The sequence below is a fragment of the Eriocheir sinensis genome, chromosome 20 (genome assembly GCF_024679095.1).
Source record: "Eriocheir sinensis breed Jianghai 21 chromosome 20, ASM2467909v1, whole genome shotgun sequence".
Classification (NCBI taxonomy): domain Eukaryota; kingdom Metazoa; phylum Arthropoda; class Malacostraca; order Decapoda; family Varunidae; genus Eriocheir; species Eriocheir sinensis.
Window position 1 is genome coordinate 6250948 of NC_066528.1, and position 13694 is coordinate 6264641.

Consider the following 13694-nt stretch of genomic DNA (forward strand, 5'->3'; position numbering starts at 1 on the left):
GAGTGACTTGAACAGAGTCATCATAGGTCTCCTTTCCCTTGTCCGGAAAGTGCGCAGTATCCATCCAGCCTGGCTTCGTGCTTTCTTTACCACTTTGTGGATATGTTGGGTAAAGTTTCCGTCTGAGCTCAGAGTGATCCCCAGGTCTCTTATATGCTCCTTGATCATTATATGGAAATCATCCGGTGCTAGATATGTGTGTGCGTTTCTGATGGTCCCCCCTGAGCTATAGTGTATGCACTCAGATTTGTTATTATTGAAGGACATATTGTTGTGCTCTGCCCATGAGTAGAGTGCTGCCAAATCAGTTTGCAATTTTTCGGCATCGGCTGTTGAAGAGACTTCCTTTAGTACCCTGGTGTCGTCAGCAAAGGAAGCAACCGTCGAATGGAGGATGTGCTGATTGATGTCGGAGATGTAGATCAAGAATAGGAGGGGCCCAAGGACTGATCCCTGTGGTACCCCGCTGACAACTTCCGATGACTGAGAAACTGCACCATCAGCTGCTACACATTGAGACCTGCCAGTGAGAAATGAGTGCAGCCACATCCCGAGTTTTCCCGTAATGCCCATTTGTCTGGCTTTGTGTAACAAAATGCCATGGTTTACCTTGTCGAAAGCTCTCGCAAAATCAAGGTAGACCACATCGACATCTGCATTATGTTCAAGCTTATCTATGATTGAGTCATAGTGGGCCAAAGGTTGTGAGAGGCACGAGCGCCCAGTACGAAAGCCATGTTGGTCCGGGTTCATTCTGTTATTGCTTTCTAGATATGCAGACATGTTTTTAACCATAATTCTCTCTAGAACTTTAATAATATCGGATTTTAAGGCAACTGGTCGATAATGTTTTGCCTCTGCTCCTGACCCTCCCTTGTATATTGGTGTAATGATAGCACTTTTTAGCTTTTCTGGTATTATGTCAGATTCTAGAGAGTTTCTATAAAAATTTAACAGAGGAACACTCAGTTCTTCAGCACATTTTTTAAGAAGTACTGCAGGGAATTGATCGGGGCCAGCTGCCGAATTAGTGCCCACCCCTTTAATTGCTTGCTGTATGTCGTCGTTGTTTAAGCTTATGTCCGTCAGGTGTGATATGTGATCAGTTCCTGGATTGAAAAAGTCCATAGGTAAGTTGACAATTTTGTCTTCCATGGGTTTGCTGAAGACGCTTTTGTACTGAACCAGTAGTGCTTCAACGATATCCTGGGCTTTGTTTATGGGGTGGCCGTGTACGTCAGTCAGTGGGCCAACACTCGCTCTCACTGCCGATTTGTTAGCAGCATATTTGTAAAAGTATTTGGGGTTGGTTTTGATGCATGACACAGCTTGTATTTCTTTCCGGTCAGTCTCTGATTCAACTGATCTTTTAAGTTTTTCTTCTATAACGGCAATTTTGTTTTCGAGTTGCGTCAGTATTTTGGTGTAGTTGGTATTACCGAGTTTCTTCCTTAGTTTTGTTCTCTTTCTCATTAGTACTTTTCGGTCTCTTGGTATGTTACCATTGAAAGGAGAGGTCTTTTTAGACGGTCTCCTCAACGGTACTTGCTTCTTTGATATTTTCAAGCATGTGTTAATGATTGTATCATATTGGGCCTCAGGGTCACAGTCCCTCATGAGTAGTTCCCAGTTTAGCTCACCCAGGTCTTTCTTTATACTGTCCCAGCAGACTGACTCGCTTAGGAAGTTGAGTTGGTTAAAATTAAAATTAGGAGCCTGCTCCACTTCACTGGACAATCTAAATTGTGTATTTATAGGTAGGTTGGTAGCCACGGTGATGTTATGGTCAGAGAGATTAGTTTTATTCACCCTAACATAATGTATAATATCATCATTATTTATCATAACGATGTCTAGTATGTTGTTACTTCTTGTAGGAGTGTCGATGATTTGATTGAGGCAGTATTCCTCGGCAAAGTGCATGACAGCTTTTGCCTGGGTCCGCATGTCTTCCGCTCCTCCATACGCACACTCCAAATTCCAGTCTATTAGCGGAAAGTTTAAGTCTCCAGTAAGTATAATGCTGGGCATGGGCGGTGGTAGCGAGCCAATATTATCTTTTATCTTTGTAAGCTGCGTCATAAATTTCTCTGTTGGGCATGCTGGTGGACTGTATATGTTTATATATACCCAGTCAATGTCTTGAATGTATAGTACCAGTGATTCTGTGTACATGTTTGATTCCTGGAAAAGTACTTTTGTTCTAGCTGCAAAATGGCTATCAATGTAAGTGATGACCCCGCCTTTTTTCCGTTGCATTTCTCGGTCCGTCCTGTATGGTACAAAGTGTGGTATTTTTATTTCTGCTTCTCTAATCTCCTCTGTTAAGTGTGTTTCTATGAGAGAGATTATAAAGGCATTTTCAATTTGTGCCATTTCTGTGAGCAGTTTTATTTTGCCTCTAAATTTGGTATGGTAGGAGGCCGGCGATATTTAAGGTTATTATCTTGTATAGGGCATTGGCATTGTTGTCGCTTGTTGGTGGTGTCCTTGCGATAGGTGGCCTGGGCCCCACTGCCACGGTGTTATTTTCAGCATTTGTAGTATTTGTTGCTGCATTTGTTGCATTTGCTGCAACTGTTGGAGTAAAAAAGATTCATTTTGTTGCTTTTCAGTGTGGTGTGGCAGGCCGTTTGCCCATGCGTTGTGTGGCTGAGGGGCTGGTTGTGATTGTTTGGGTACCTCCTTGACTGGTGATGCTTGTTGCCTTGTTTGTCCGGTAATTGTTTGCTCATAGGGGTAGCGGCGAGTGCCTTTTAAATGTAGTTTTCTACATTCCATATTTAGGCATTCTCGCTTTCTTTCGGATCCAAAACATATTGGTGGGTGGATAAAGTTGCAGGTTTTGCCTTTTCTACAACCTCTTACTGTGTCACAACCGTTAACCTTATACTTGGTGCACAGTTTGGGGTGAGAATATGGACAATCTCTGCCCCTTAGTCCATATTTACAATTGTTGTTTTTGTAGAAGTAACATACCTTGTCATTTTGCTGTTCACTAGCTTGGTTGGTGTTTGCTGAGGTAGTTTGCTCGCTGCCTTGTTTACCACTCGGGTGTTGTGTTGTGTTGTTTGGCGGGAGAGCTTTGCTGGGCACTCTATTCAAACTACTTTCTTGTTCGTCCGTAGTTTCGTTTGTAATAGTACCGTCACTTTCAGCACCTTTCTGCTGTGATTTTTGCTTGGCCTCAATCTCTTTATCAATAACAGTGTGCACTTGTGTAAATAGCCGGTCGCAGTCTTCGCCCAGCTGGTTTCTAGTGCATTCCTCACACGTGTACTGGCACCTAGTGTTAAAGAAGTGCACTATAGCATAGACTGGCAGATTTGAACAGCCAGCGTGTATATATTTTTTGCATTTGTTGCACTTCAAACACTCTTGTACACATTGGTTGTTGCATATTGTAAAGTAACTACCCGCGGTTGGTAGGTTATCCATTGTGCACTTAACTACCTAACCACCGCCAGCCGCTATCACTGAAGCTGATACGGGAGCTCGCTCGCACGTCCGCACTCCACGGCAGTCGCCACACATATGACATTTATATATTGACCTTAGCCTGGCCTGCATTTTGAAAATGAATGCTTGTGATATGAGTATGTATTCTCTCTCTCTCTCTCTCTCTCTCTCTCTCTCTCTCTCTCTCTCTCTCTCTCTGATTGTGTGTGTGTGTGTGTGTGTGTGTGTGTGTGTGTGTGTGTGTGTGTGTGTGAAATAGTTTCGAGGAACACAACAGTCGAAATTCCAAAGGCGGCCGCGAGAGAATTTTGTCGGTCAGCACTCCGCCTACGAGACTTTCCCGAACTCGAGGGATAAATATAGGCCTCTTTTAGCCCATTATTTTATCGAAATTATGCCATATGGCAGACAGTGTATGGCAGATGACAGACACACACCAAAATATGGCAGAAATGTCATAATAAAGGCAGGCAGCGCCACTGTGATGTGTTGGGCTGCGAGGAGCATGACCCTCACTTAAGATGACAACGCCGCGGAGGCAACGGTGCCAAGTGTTGTACAGATTTCTTTGTATGCACACCCAAATAGAGAATCATTCATAAAAACCATATTTTTTTGTACGAGAGAGAGAGAGAGAGAGAGAGAGAGAGAGAGAGAGAGAGAGAGAGAGAGAGAGAGAGAGAGAGAGAGAGAGACAAACAGACAGACAGACAGAGAGAGAGGGAGGAGTGTGAGGGGCGCATTTCGGGAGCGGAGTAGGAGACGTGACACCAGGGTATGGGGAGCTACCTACGTCAGTGGCGCCGCTTAAGATGTGTCAGACTATAGTATTTCTACGAGAATCTGGCGGGCGGAAGGTGGCAGCTGGGGGGTCAGCTAAGGTCAGCACCACCCCGCACCTTGCTACACACTCTCAACACCTCCCTCTTCCTCTCATAGGTCAGGTATTTACTACCTTTAAATGAATTTAATTAAATAATTGAATAATCGAATAAGGTCATATAGTATTCAGATTGTTTCGTTATTAGGATAATAACAAATATTTTGTGTAAATACCAGGACATTTGACACCGTTGGAGTACAACGTTGTCAAGTGTCTTGGTATTTACACAAAATCTTTGTTATTATCCTAAAAACGAAACAATCTTAACACTATATGACCTTATTTGAATATCCAGTTATTTAATTAAATTCATTTAAAGGTAGTAAATAGCTGACATATGAGAGGAAGCGAGAAGTATTGAGAGTGTGTGGCAGGTGCGGGGCTTAGCTGACCCCGCAGCCGCCACCCCCTGCCCGCCAGATTCTCCTGGAACGACTATAGTAGCGACTAGTCATGTATCGGATATCTGCATCCGCATCCGCTGACCATCCGCATAATTTTCACATCCGCATCCGCATTTCTGATAAATGAAACATCCGCATCCGTATCCGCATTTCTGATAAATGAAACATCTGCATCCGCATCCGCATCCGCATCCGCATTTGTGATGAAATAAACATCCCCATCCACATCCGCATCCGCACCATTCAAAGAGGATGTTGCGGATATATTTTATTCATTACAGACCCACACACTCAGAGATCACAATGCAGACTACAGAGTACAGGGCCTGCAAAGTGAAAGAAAATGAATTAATGCATGTTAATTTTCTACTAAAATTACACCTTATATTCATTTCCTATCAAATTTACACAACCTAATGTGTCAAGAACTTTGCGGAAGGGCAGAAGGAAGGAGATAGTTTCACATAGTAACTATGTAGTATGTATGTATCATGTAAGTTTGTAAAATTATGTATGTATTATACTGTGTAACTGTATGTACTATATGTAATATTGCGTAGGTATGAAGGGAAGCAGCCTGGCTGGGCAGAGAGAGAGAGAGAGAGAGAGAGAGAGAGAGAGAGAGAGAGAGAGAGAGAGAGAGAGAGAGAGAGAGAGAGAGAGAGAGAGAGAGAGAGAGAGAGAGAGAGAGAGAGAGAGAGAGAGAGAGAGAGAGAGAGAGAGAGAGAGAGAGAGAGAGAGAGAGAGAGAACATAAGGTTACATATATCCAAGACACCATTGATGAAGTAGACCAATATGAGAGACAAGATACAGTGATAATTAGTGGCCCTTCCCTACCTGATGAGTCAACACATGAAAACCCTTCTGACCTAATAGTCAACACTATAAAACAAAACCTACACATTAATATGACTCACTCAGACATAAACGTTGCTCATCGCCTGGGCCCTAAACAACAAGGCAAAAAAAGGCCAATCATTTTAAAACTCCAAAACCGTGCCAAAAAGACTGAATTAGTACAAGCCTGTATCACAGTTAAGCCACAACTGTATGTAAATGAATCAGTAACCCCTAAGCGACGATTAATCTACACAGTCGTACGTAAAATTAAAGCACAACACAAACACCTTTTCCAACAGTGTTACACTTCTGATGGAAAGATCATCGTCAAACTCAAAAACTCTACATCTAAAATTATCATACCTCAGAATTAACCCTGGCCTCTTTCACGGACAAACACCCAATATTTAAACCAGCAGCTGACTCATAAAAGTTGTAGATGTTGCCTAGAACACACAAAACACTAAAATATCACTCCATATTTTCATTATTCTCCATTATAATGTTGTGCCAGCAATAGATAGTGATAATTTGTCTTTAGACTGGATTTATAATCTAACTCTGTGCATTCCATATGCAGAGAAGTATTTACCTACCTTGTTATTTTTCCCCCACTCCCCATCTACCACACAACATTCTATTATATCTAACCACCCCCGCCCTTATCCCTTCTTCTACCTCATTTTCATATATTAATACTATTTTTCTTTCTCAATCTCATTCCTCCCAACACTATTTTGTACTCTTAACCTCTGCTCAAATTATGAATCTCCCTGACATAAATTTATATAACTCTCTTTGATAATGAATTGCACGATAACAATAGTATAGATATGGAAATAATTAATTCCATGTTTGGCTCAATAAACATAGATAATATCTGCAAATATCATGATATTAACTCTTACAAACAATCACTCCCAATAAATTGCCCTGATTAATTAAACATATTTCACGTTAATACTCGATCTCTGAACAAAAATTACGATAAACTCATTTCCCTTCTTAAATCCCTTCCAAAGCTTCCAGACATAGTGTGCTTAAGTGAAACTTGGCTCAAACCAAGCACAGCACCAATGCATGAGATTGAAGGTTTTAAATCTTACCACACATTCAGACCTGATGGCTATGGTGGTGTCGCCATATACGTCAAGGACAATTTACCCAGTACTCTTTACAGAGAATATTGTATGTGAACTGATAACATCGAACTTTGAACTGTTAAAGTCACAGTTGGTAGCACCAATTACATAATTTCTTCCCTGTACCGTCCCCATAGTAAACACCACCAAATTAATGAGTTCACTGACCTTATGGATAACCTACTCTCTCGAAACTTTTACACCAATAATAAAACCATCATTGCTGGGGATTTCAACATTAACTTGCTGAAGCACAATGATCACCCACCAACAAATAATTTCCTAAGCATGATGCAATCTTGTAATTACTTTCCTCACATATCTCGTCCCACACGTTTCCCTGATGACAACTCCACAGCATCTCCTTCCCTCCTAGATCACATTTGGACAAACTTTACAGCCCCTTCCTTCCTGGCATTTTTTTCTCTCCCCTGAGTGACCATCTTCCTATATTTCTAAACCTCCCAGCCATAGAAAAGCTAACTGAGACCCACAAAATATCTTTCAGGGTAAAAAATCTTGAAAATTGTACAAAGTTTAAAATTAAACTTTCCGAAGTAGATTGGAACTCTCTGTTAACACACCACGATACAAACATTAATTGCAACTTATTCTTGGACACAATATACAGCAATATACTACTCTTTCTTTCCCCAAAATATCTAAACAAATAACAACTAAAAGACTTCAAAAACCATGGATGACGCAAGGGATTATAAAATCTATACATCACAAATTTAAATTATATAAATCTTATAAATTAGGGAGCATTGATATTGATGATTATAAAAAAATATAGAAACCACCTAACAAATCTAATTAGAATCACAAAGGAAAATTACTACCTACAAAGATTTTCTGACTTTCGGCTAAGCACCAGAAAGATATGGGAAACCATTAATGAAATATCTAACTTGAATAGCAAAACCAGTTTAACGACCAAATCAGTTGTTTTCAATAATAATATTCTTGACACCCCACACGAGGCATCTGAGGCATTCAATGAGTACTTTACAAGCATTGCTCCTAAACTCGCACTCAAACTGCCTCCCACAGACACCTCCCCTAACTCATTCCTCCGCGGAAACTACCCTCACTCCATGGCGATGCCCCTTATGACAACCGATGACACAGTCAAAGTAATCAGTGCCCTCAAAAACAAAAAAGGACATATTGATGAGATACCTGCACATATACTGAGAGAAAATAAAGATCTATTTTCCATACCCCTCACAATCCTTTTTAACCAGTCTATCAGCACAGGAACATTCCCAGAAAAATTTAAGCTAGCTTAAATAATTCCAATACATAAAACAGGTTGCAAAACTGATTTATGTAACTACAGACCCATCTCTATATTATCAAACTTTTCAAAATATTTGAATCTTTAATAAAAAATCAGCTCATGCTATACCCAAAGAAAACAAATATTTTAAATACTAGACACTTTGGATTTAGATCTGGACTGAACACCTTTGATGCCATAAACACCTTCACGTCAGACCTTTATACAGCACTTAATAAACACAAATCCATAATTTCAGTTTTCATATATTTCAGTAAGACATTTGACACAGTCCAACCCAGTATTCTCTTAGATAAAATGTACAGTGTTCGGGTATGTGTTCACGACTGGTTTAGATCATACCTAAATAACAGAAAACAGCACACAACAATACTTTACCCACAAGTAAACACTTAGGAGTGCCTCAAGGAAGCATCCTGGCTCCTATCCTATTCCTCATTTACATCAAGGACATCTCTAACATTTCTGACACACTCTACTATTCGCAGATGATTCCACATTCTATATGATAGGAGAAAATCCAGCAGAACTAATTAATAAGGCCAATACAGAACTACTAAAATTTTCAAACTGGTGCTTAGCCAACAGTTAATACCACTAAAACTCACTACATGCTATTCTCAAAATCTACTGCCAACTACCAACCTCTACCCAACCTAACTATACTAAATGATAATATCTTACAGGTAGAAAAAGTGAAATTCCTTGGTGTAACCATAGACAAAAAACCTAACTTTTAAACACCACATCTCCAATCTCTGCTTAAAGCTATCTAGAATCATTCCCCTCCTTCTCAAGGTAAAACATTTTGCTCCAAGTAGAATTCTTAGATGTCTGTACTATGCCCACATATACCCTCTTCTTACCTATTGTAATCCTATCTGGTCTCAAGCCTACCCTTGTCATCTGTCTCAAATTAATGTACTTCACAAGAAAGTTATCAGAATAATAACCAACAGTGATTTCAATGAACATACTGAACCTTTATTCAAAAAACTAAATATCTTGAACCTTCCTGATTTATCAAAACTTATTGTTGCATCATTCATTTACAAAACAATAAATTCAAATAACCACAACACACTACCCATTCACAATTACCAAACTCGACACCAACATTCACTCTACATACCCAGACCCAAGTTAACACTATTCAAACACTCTGTCATGTACTTAGGACCTAAGCTTTGGAATAATGTACCATGTGATATTAAACAGTCTAGGAGTCCATCTTGCTACAAAGAAAAATTTAAGAATCATATGTTAAACTCCTATTAGTCATATTCTAAGTCAATTAATAATGTACCTATATCTACTAGTCTTATCATAGTACAAAAAATATAGAGGTTGTGAAAATAGTAAAATGAAGAATATTAATATTATTATCTTTTGTTGTAACTTATTATTGTCATTCTGTAGTATTTTTTTAAATATCCTTTATACTTTTTTATACCTTCAACTATTTTATTTCATATGTTTTATATATTTTTTTTTCTAGTACTCATAGTATTTAGTGTTTATGTTTGATTATACTTCAGTTTGAGTGTGTTTTTATTTACACACTCATACATAACCATGATCTCATATAGTCATTATTATTATAGCTACTAATTGTATGATTCCTACTAGTACACCTTTTATCTCTAATCATTCTACATTGGTCAAGTGCTTTCTTTCTCTTCCATAGGATTAAGTGTTTCTCATAGGTTTTATATTCTTAACTTCTTAATTTATTTTAATACTCAGATACTATTAAAAATATATTTTACTTGCCCATAAAGCTGATGCTTGCAATGGGCTGTTTGTCTTATGTTTTTACAGGATTCAATGACAATTGTATTGGACAAACATAGTAAAGTGTTAAAGTGTTAAAGAGAGAGAGAGAGAGAGAGAGAGAGAGAGAGAGAGAGAGAGAGAGAGAGAGAGAGAGAGAGAGAGAGAGAGAGAGAGAGAGAGAGAGAGAGAGAGAGAGAGAGAGAGAGAGAGAGAGAGAGAGAGAGAGAGAGAGAGAGAGAGAGAGAGAGAGAGAGAGAGAGAGAGAGAGAGAGAGAGAGAGAGAGAGAGAGAGAGAGAGAGAGAGAGAGAGAGAGAGAGAGAGAGAGAGAGAGAGAGAGAGAGAGAGAGAGAGAGAGAGAGAGAGAGAGAGAGAGAGAGAGAGAGAGAGAGAGAGAGAGAGAGAGAGAGAGAGAGAGAGAGAGAGAGAGAGAGAGAGAGAGAGAGAGAGAGAGAGAGAGAGAGAGAGAGAGAGAGAGAGAGAGAGAGAGAGAGAGAGAGAGAGAGAGAGAGAGAGAGAGAGAGAGAGAGAGAGAGAGAGAGAGAGAGAGAGAGAGAGAGAGAGAGAGAGAGAGAGAGAGAGAGAGAGAGAGAGAGACATTTCCGCGCGTGACCCCGGAGAGAGAGGTCGCACCTCTCCTGCTGCACCCCGAGCAAGGGTTAATCACGTTAAGCCCGGCGGCGTTCCGAGGCGCCCTGGGTGTAGTGGACCACGACCCCCTCCCCGCTCATCTCCTCGATCTCCATCTGCATATCGGACCCTTGTGCAGTGGCGTCGCGAGGGGGGAGGGAGGCTGGGGGGACATATAACCCCGCCGCAATACTTCGGGGGCGCCAAAGTGAAGAGTATAAGAAAAACAATTGTTCCGCATCCTGGTAAGACACAACATGTGTGACTGAAACTCGTAAAAAAAACTTGAAAATTACAAAATGCAGTATTGTGTGACAAAAGCAGCTAACGAATTGCAATAGGTAGGCAGTGGCTGAGTGGTTAGCGTGCGTGCTAAGCATTCACTGCGCCATGGACAGCGTCGGTTCAAATCCCTACGCTACCACATGTGATTTTTAAGTCACCGCCGAGTTGCCTATGACTACCCACATGCTGTCAAGAATACCAGCCATGCCTCGGAGTCCCCGCTTTTTGTGGGGGGAGCACAAATTCCCCCAGGGAGGACTCCCTTTCTGGCTGCCGACCTGAGAGGTGTTTTAATAACTCCTCGAGCCTTTTTATTATAAATTTCTGCAACATTCGCGGTCTTCGTTCTAATTTTCATTTTGTGGAACACCATCTCTCCGCCTCAAGACCTCACCTTCTCTTCCTCACCGAAACACAGGTTTCTGAAGCTACTGACAGCAATCTCTACTCTGTTCCCTCGTATTATCTCTATCCTAAATTTCAATCCAAAGCTGGATGTTCCGTCCACGTGCGCAACGACGTCACTTGCTCTCGTGCCCACGACCTTGACTCTTCTAAATTTTCCACCATCTGGCTAAGACTTCATTGTCATTCTACTACTAAATACATATGTGCTGTTTATCTCTCACCTAACTCTACTAACTATGTAAAATTCTTTGACTACTTGAACTCTAAAGTCAAGCACATCTTGACCCACTCTCCGTTCGCTGAAATCTCCATCTTGGGAGATTTCGATGCTCACCACCAGCTTTGGCTTTCATCCTCTTTCACTGACCAGCCTGGTAAACAAGCCTACAACTTTGCTCTTTTCAATGACCTAGAGCAGTTGGTTCAGCACCCTACACGTATTCCCGACCGTCTTGGAGACCGGTCCAGCATACTAGATTTCTTCCTTACCTCTAACCTTTCTGCTTACTCTGTCAAACTGTTTTATCCGTTGGGCTCCTCCGATCACAACCTTATTTATGTATACTGTCCTATCGCTCCTGTACACCCTCTAGACCCACCGAAGAGGCGATGCTTCTGGCATTTTGCTTCAGCTCGGTGGGACGACCTGAGGATGTACTTTTCCGATTTCCCGTGGAATGATTATAGCTCACAGGATAGAGACCCCTCTGTGTGCGCCCAGCGCATCACAGAGGTGATTGTCTCTAGAATGGAGGCATACATTCCACGTACTTTCTCTACTCCTCATGTTAAAAAACCTTGGTTTAATCGCGCTTGTTCTCATGCTGTCAAATATAGAGAGGCAGCTCACAAAAGTTACCAGAGCCTTCGAACTCCCGCTAACCATAATCTTCATATTTCTGCCCGGAATCGTGCCAAATCTATTCTCCGACTAACCAAAAACTCCTTCATTTATAGAAAATGCCAAAACCTTGCTTTCTCAAATTTTTCCCGTGACTTCTGGCATCTAGCCAAAAATATCTCCTCCAATTTCACTTCTTCCTTTTTCCCTCCTCTCCTTAACCCTGACGGCAGCACTGCCGTCTCATCTGTCTCTAAGGCTGAACTCTTCGCTCAAACTTTCTGTAAGAACTCCACCTTGGACGATTCTGGGCATATTCCTCCTACTCATCCCCCGTCTGACTTCTTTATGCCTATAATTAAGATTCTTCCTAATGATGTTTTCTATGCCCTCTCTGGCCTCAACTCTCAGAAGGCTTATGGACCTGATGAAGTGCCTCCTATTATCCTTAAAAACTGTGCTTCCGTGCTGATACCCTGCCTGGTCAAACTCTTTCGCCTCTGCCTGTAAACATCTACCTTTCCTTCCTGCTGGAAGTATGCCTTTGTACAGCCTGTGCCTAAGAAGGGTGATCGTTCCAATCCCTCAAAGTACCGTCCTATAGCTTTGCTTTCATGTCTATCTAAAGCTTTTGAATCAACCCTTAACCGGAAGATTCAAATGCACCTTTCCATTTCCGACCTTCTATCTGATCGCCAGTATGGGTATCCGCAAGGGGCGTTCTACCGGTGATCTCCTTGCCTTCCTAACTGACTCTTGGTCATCCTCTCTTAGCCGTTTCGGTGAAACCTTTGCTATTGCGCTGGGCATATCAAAACCCTTAGGGTCTGGCACAAATCTTTGCTTTCCAAACTACCCTCCTACGGTTTCTATCCTTCTCTCTGTACATTTAACTCAAGCTTCCTCTCTGACCGTTCTATTTCTCCTGTGGTAGACGGTCACTGTTCTTTCCCTAAACCTATTAATAGTGGTGTTCCGCAGGGTTCTGTCCTATCTCCCACTCTCTTTCTGTTGTTCATTGATGACCTTCTTTCCAAAACGAACTGTCCTATCCATTCTTATGCCAATGACTCTACTCTGCATTACTCAACTTATTTTAATAGAAGACCCACCCAACAGGAACTAGATGATTCCAGGATGGAGGCGGCAGAACGCTTAGCCTCAGACCTTACTATTATTTCCGACTGGGGCAAGAAGAACTTAGTGTCCTTCAACGCCTCAAAAACACAGTTTCTCCAAATATCCACTCGACACAATCTTCCAAATAAATATCCCCTATTCTTTGACAACACTCAGCTGTCACCTTCTTCAACACTAAACATCCTCGGTCTATCCTTAACTCAAAATCTCAACTGGAAACTTCATATCTCTTCTCTTACTAAATCAGCTTCCTCGAGGCTGGGCGTTCTGTATCGTCTCCGCCAGTTCTTCTCCCCCTCACAGTTCCTATCCATTTACAGGGGCTTTGTCCGCCCTCGTATGGAGTATGCATCTCATGTGTGGGGGGACTCCACTCACACAGCTCTCTTGGACAGAATGGAGTCTAAGGCTCTTCGTCTCATCAGCTCTCCTCCTTTTACTGATAGTCTTCTACCTCTTAAATTTCGCAGCCAAGTTGCCTCTCTTTCTATCTTCTATCGATATTTTCATGGTGACTGCTCTTCTGAACTTGCTAACTGCATGCCACCCCCCTCCCGCGGCCTCGCAACACACGACTTTC